Here is a 6,767-nt window from a genome sequence, read left to right as displayed (position 1 = left end):
AGGGAGCGCAGCTTATGGCTTCAGCCAGGCCTTGTGGTCTGGTCAATAAAACCAGCCTGATTCCTGCGCCTCCGCGTGTGACCGTTTCTCTCGGTTGTGTACTTTGTGTCTAGCTTCAGGGCGTACATAGCCTCACGCCCACGCCCTGGCAAATGTCAAGAACCCCCTCCCTGACCAGACCAGCTCATCAATCAGTCCTCAGGGGCACAGTCAGGGAGAGTAAGGCTGAGATGCTTCCGGTCCTTGGGTTGCTTCCTCCAGGACCCTTCCCTGTTTGTGGGTGCATACGTCAGTTCAGGGTCCAGAATATGGTGAGCCATCCTACAGACTCCTACAGGGATCAGGGCAAGACGCCTGGTGGGCAGTGGGGGGTGGTCCCGCCTGTTCACTGAAGCATACAGGATGGGGAACCTAATGAGTGGAGTCTCCAGGTGGCCCTCACTCTGCCCTCTGTCCAGACTGAGGAGACTTCTCTGCGCTGTGAGCTTTGCCTCTTGCCCAGGCAACCCACCAGGACTTTTGCCCACTTCCTGGTATTAGTTTTAAGCCTGAATTTTCTGGAGCCCTTTCTTCCCCCTCAGCACCTGGAGGGTAAGCAGATGTCAGCTTTCTTTATAGTTAGGCTTCCACTCTAGGAAGGAAGTCCAGCAGCCCTCACGTCTCACTTCTCAGCCTCCTCTGCATTTCCAGGTATTTGCTCTGGTCCCACACAAACACTCTTTGCCAAGCTGTGCATCGCCTCAGGCCTATAATCCTAGCACTTTGCAGCCTGAGGCAGGAGGATTGCTGTAAGTTTGAGCAATCCCGAGTTACATAGTAATTTCCAGGCTAGCTGAGAGCACGAGCGCGCGCGCGCACACACACACACACACACACACACACACACACACACACATGCACACCACACACACATACATGCACATATGCACACACATCTTTGGCTTCACACACCTGGGACCCTTCACTGTTTGCTGCCTCTTCAAACTCTTCAACCTGTCTTTCCTCATATCTGAGTGTTGGGGTTGGCTGTGTGACAGTAAACCTCCCTGTCTCCTGCTGTTGGAACCCTCCTGTAAATGTGCTGCAGGATCTTCCCTCGGTCCACTTAGGAAAGGCTAAGAGCGGGAAATCTTGCCTGCCGCCCACTCTGGCCATGCCTTCTGGCCTACTGGGTATAGCCTCTTCCCAACTTGGCCCCTAGATGGCAGCACTCCCCACCTTTAAAAGGTTAAAAAAAAAAATCATGTGCCTGAGTGTCCTGCCTGCATGTAAGCAAGCGTACCACATGCAGGTAGCACTCCTGGGTGAAAGAAGTGGGCTTTGGATCTCCTGCAACTGGAGACACAGGGGGTGTGAGCCACCTGAATGGTGCTGGGAATTGAACTTAGGTCCTCTGAAAGAACACAAGCACACTTAACAAATTTTAAAATTACATTTTTTTCCTTTCCTTTCCTTTCCTTTCCTTTCCTTTCCTTTCCTTCCCTTCCCTTTCCTTTCCTTTCCTTTCCTTTCTTCCCGGAGCTGAGGACCGAACCCAAAGCCTTGTGCTTGCTAGGCAAGCGCTCTACCACTGAGCTAAATGCCCAACCTCTATTTTATTTCTTTATTTCTTTCTCGTGTGTGCGCACACACCTCTGGAGGACAGAAGACCACATGCTAAAATTGATTCTCTCCTTCTACCGTGCAGGTCCCAGGGAACAAATTAGGTCATCAGACTCAGCACCCACTGAGCCATATCACCAGTTCTTTGAATTTTTTTGACATTTTGTTATCTATTCATTTATTTGTGTGGCTGTACACCTTCCAAGGCCCGTGTGTAGCTGTCAGAGGATAACTTGTGGAAGTAGGTTCCCTTTTTCTTCCATGTAAGTCCCAGGGATCAAACTCAGGTTATCAGGTTTGGTAGCAACTGCCTTTTTGTTGGCCCAGGAATATTACCTTATCCTAATTCTTATGGAGCCCTAAATTAATTTACCTTGGTATCCAGTTCTCCTGGAGAACTGGAAGTTACCAACTCCTCAGGTAAAACCACTTTCCCTACTTTTTCTTTTTCTTTTCTTGAGACAGGGTTTCTCAGTGTAGCCTCGACTGTCCTGGAACTCACTTTGTAGACCAGGTTGGCCCCGAACTCACAGAGATCTTCCTGTCTCTGCCTCCTGAATGCTGGGACTAAAGGTATGCACCATCACATCTGACCCAGTTTCCCCTATTTTTTAACTGTGATTCTCAACAAATTTAACCTTCCAAGACATCAGTGACCTGACCTTGTTGTCCCTGGATACACAATACTCCACTGGCTTTCCACTGCCGATGGAATAAGCTTAATGCCCTCACACCCTATACTCAGCTACACTTATTTCCTGTCCTCCTTACCTCCTCCTACTGAAGCTTGTAAGAGCCATGAGCAGATTCCAGAGCAGCCTCGGGTGTACACTACAAAAGACTCTTTAGGGCTTCAGGCTTCTTTGGTGGCTTCTCCAGCGCTGGGCCTCTAATGCTTAGGCCAAGGTACACAAACCTCTGTTTCCTTGGGTCTGAGCAATGTTTACTCAATGCTTGCCAGTACTGGTGCTGATCGCCAAGTAGTTAGCAAATGTTTGGTCACAAGGGCTGGGGCACTTGGTTAGGTTACCTAGAGCTATCCCATTCTAGAGAAGTAGGTGCCAGGTCTAGGGTTAAGGGCAAAGCTAGCTGAGGCCTATTAGAGGCCTGGCTTCTCCGCCTGTTATGCTACAAGGCTCGCGTTCCTATGCTTGGATGGTGTAACCAGCCCCGGGGCCTCAACCAAATTCCAACTCCGAAGAATTGGAATTGGTCTAAGTCAGGGAAGTGAGGGCTGAGGTGGGCTTTTCTGCCTCCTCACCCCCTGCCCACCCCCTGCCCGCCCCCCACCCGACCCGATTCCTCCCCGCGATGGCGCAATCGCATTCATTTCCACCAGGTGGCGCTAAGCAACTGCTGTTGGCCGTCCACAGCCAAGGAAGGGCGCAAGCCGGGGACCGGGGGCGGGGCGAGGTCTCGGAATCCTTGAAGGTGGCCAGTTTCCTGTCCTTCTTTTCCACTCTTTCTCTTCCTGCCTTGTCTCACTTTCTCTGGATTTCTGTTCTTTCTCCTTTCGTTACGCTGATCTCACCTGCTCCAATTTGGAGTTCCAAAGAGAGGCGCCATGTAGTCTAAGGGAGAAGGCCTTAGCTAGACCTGGTAGATGCGTGCAGGGCCATTACTGCCCATTAGGGTAGGAGCGCTTTGCCAGGACGAATCCAGCCTTTTCCCAGTGTCAGGATAATGCCTCCTCCCCAGGGGCAGCATTTCCCAGGCCCCGCCCACACCCAACTTTGGCTCTTTCAAGAGAGATGCATATACATTTTTCAATGTTTAGTGAAAAACCCTATGTCCCACCAGGGTTGTAGGGCAGCCCAGTCTAGGTTATCTTAGATCATCAAAAAGAGGGGAGGGTTGAGAGGTCGGATATGCCAGCTCTTTGTCACATAGGTGACCCACTTGGATAGTAAGTTGTAGCATAGGGTGTAGCCGAGTGGGTGACATTCCTCAAAGCCTCTGATGACCTTTTTGGAAAGGCTCAGTCTCTCCATCCTTAAGGGATGAAAAATGCCAGGCAGTGGTGGTACATGCCTTTAATCCCAGCACTCTGGAGGCTGGGTGAGTTCGAGGCCGGCCTGGTCTACAGAGGGAGGTCCAGGACAGCCAAGACCACACAGGAAAACCCTGTCTAGAAAAACAAAAAAAAAAAAAAAAAAAAAAACTAGAAAAATAAAGTCTGCTGGACTCTCATGGTTTTATTGGCCACTGTCCTATCCCATTCTCTGAGGCCCTAGCACCATGGCCAGATACACCCTCATGCCTTGTTGGTCTGTTTCTACCTGCCACTCAGGTCTGTGGGGTGTCCTGTCTGCCTCTGGGAGAGAAACAGATGTAGGAGGAGTGATCTTAGAGACTTGGATCATCCCCACCTCCGATGCACCAGGCCTCCACTCTTCCAATATGCCTGATCCTCATTCCTGCTCTCCCTTGAAAAATAGTTCCCCTTGCTCGGATCTGGCTGTTTTCTTTTCATTTTGAGACAGGGTCTCACTATGGAGTCCTGACTGCTCTGAAACTCACAGAGATCCAACTGCCTCTGCTTCCCTAGTGCTGGGTTTAAAGGCGTGTGCCACCACACCTGGTTGGTTCTATTTTGTTGTTTAAATAGGCATTTTCTTGTCCAGTTTGATTTGTGGGGTGTGTGTATTTTAATTATGCAGATGTGTCTGTGTGGGGGGTGCAAAGGCCAGGAGAGGGCAATGAATTCCCCTTGGAACTGGAGTTACAGACATGTAGGTGCTGGGAACCAAATCCATATGTAGGTGCTGGGAACCAAATCCAGGTTGTCTGCACCAACAGTAGTCTTAAACACTGAGCCGTCTCTTCAGCCCCTGTTTTATTTTTTTCCTTGAGTCAGATTCTCTTGTAGCCCAGGCTGTCCTCAAAGTCACTGTGTAGTTAAAGATGATTTTGAACTTCTCATCCTCCTGACTTTACCTCCCAAGTGTTCAGATTATAAGCACACATGGCAGGTTTATGGAGTGGTAGAGATCCAATTTAGGGCTTGCTAAGCAAGCACTCTTCCAACCAAGCTATACTCTCAACCCTGGGTTTGTGGGTTTTTTGTTCTTTGGGTTTTTATTAGGTCTATCTATCTATCTATCTATCTATCTACCTATCTACCTATCTACCTATCTATCTATTATGTATGTATACAGTGTTCTGCCTGTATGTCTGCCTGCAGGCCAGAAGAGGGCACCAGATCTCATTACAGTTGGTTGTGAGCCACCATGTGGTTGCTGGGAATTGAACTCAGGACCTCTGGAAGAGCAGCCGGTACTCAACCCCCTGTGTTTGAGTTTTTTAGACAGAATGTTCCTGTAGCTTAGGCTGACCTCTAACCCATGGCAATCCTACCTCATTAGTCTGATTTTAAAGTCTTTAAGCCTGGTGGTGGTGGTGGCACACATCTTTAATCCCAGCACTTGGGAGGCAGAGCCAGAGCCAGGCGGATCTCTGTGAGTTCGAGGCTAGCCTGGTCTCCAAAGCGAGTTCCAGGACAGGCTCCAAAGCTACACAGAGAAACCCTGTCTCAAAAAAAACAAACAGACAAACAAACAAACAAAAACAAAAAAGAAGAAGAAAAAGAAAGTCTTTAAAATTTTTTAAAGAATTATTTGCTTTCATGTGTGTGAGTGTTTGGCCTGCATACATATATATGCTCCACTTGCATGCCTGGTGCCAGAGGGCGTGGGACCCCTAAAATTGGAATTATGAATGGTTGTGAGTTGACATGTGAGTCCTAAAAATCAAACCCAGGACCCTTGCAAGATCCATAAATGCTCCAAGGGCTCTTTAACTGCTGAGACATCTTTTTAACCCTAAAGCCCCATTTTTCTTAAATGGTGGCTTCCAACACACTTTGTTCATTTTTAAAAAGATTTATTTGTTGCCAGGTGGTGGTGGCACATACCTTTATGGATCTCTGTGAGTTCCAGGTCAGTCTGGTCTATAGAGCTAGTTCCAGACATCTAGGGCTACACAGAGAAACACTGTCTCAAAAAAACAAAATATATATAATTTGTTGCCAGGTGTTGATAGCACACATTTTTTTTCCCCCAAGACAAGGTTTCTCTGTGTAGCCCTAGTTATCCTGGAACTTGCTTTGTAGACCAGGCTGGCCTTGAACTCACAAAGATCTGCCTGCCTCTGTCTCCCAAGTGATGGGATTAAAGGTATGTGTCATCAGGTCCAGCTCCAGCACACACTTTTAATCCCAGCATTTGTGAGGTAGAGGAAGTCTGATCTCTGTGAGTTCAAGACCAGCCTGGTCTACAGAACAAATTCTAGGATAGTCAGGGCTACACAGAGAAACGTGTGTGTGTGTGTGTGTGTGTGTGTGTGTGTGTGTGTGTGTGTGTGATTTATTTGTTTTTGCATTTGATGTATCCAGGTGCTTTGTCTGCATGTAGGTCTGCACACCAGAGGAGGGCACTGGATCCCATTATAGATGGTTGTAAACTGCCATGTGGGCACTGGAATCAAACCCCGGTCCTCTCAAAGACTGAGCCATCTAGCCAGCCACATCCTTTGTTCTTGTTCTTGACACAAGATATCCAAGCTGGCTATAGACTTGTCATCTTCTTGCCTCAGCCTCCTGAGTGGTGGGATTACAGAGGTGCCGCCTCTGGCTGCCTCTTCCTTGTTGCTCCCCACTGCTGGCCCGGGCTTCCTCGGTGGCTCAAGCTCACACTGAAGGAGCTCCCTGGACAATGTCACCTTCCTTGGTACTTTTCAGCCCTTTGCTTTGGGAACGCCTTTGCTACTTCTCTGACTGCAGTGCTGTGGCATCCTGGTTCCTGGCCCCTCTGTGACCACACGCTCCTGGTCTGGTTTTATTCTCATCCCATTTTCATTCATGGGCTGAGTCCTTGGTGGCAGAAAGCCAGAGAGGGCCCAAGGTTAAGGTGAGAAGTCCTCCACCTTCCTCAACTCCTGGACTGGAGAGCTCCCACCTTGCCAACCTCTTCAGTGTGACCACAAAGCTGCAGTTAGTGAGTCTGGGTGTTCCTGGTTGTTGGGAGATCTCCATGGGTAACAGCATTAGGCTGGGCCCAGAGAGACCAATCCTAAAACAGACAGGCAAACTCTGGATAGACAGGCAGACAGATGGAGATAGCCAGCCGGGCCAGAGCCTATGGCAACATCAGCTGGAATCTGTAGAA

Source organism: Onychomys torridus, chromosome 8 (assembly GCF_903995425.1).
Source record: "Onychomys torridus chromosome 8, mOncTor1.1, whole genome shotgun sequence".
Lineage (NCBI taxonomy): Eukaryota > Metazoa > Chordata > Mammalia > Rodentia > Cricetidae > Onychomys > Onychomys torridus.
This window is presented reverse-complemented; position numbering follows the sequence as displayed.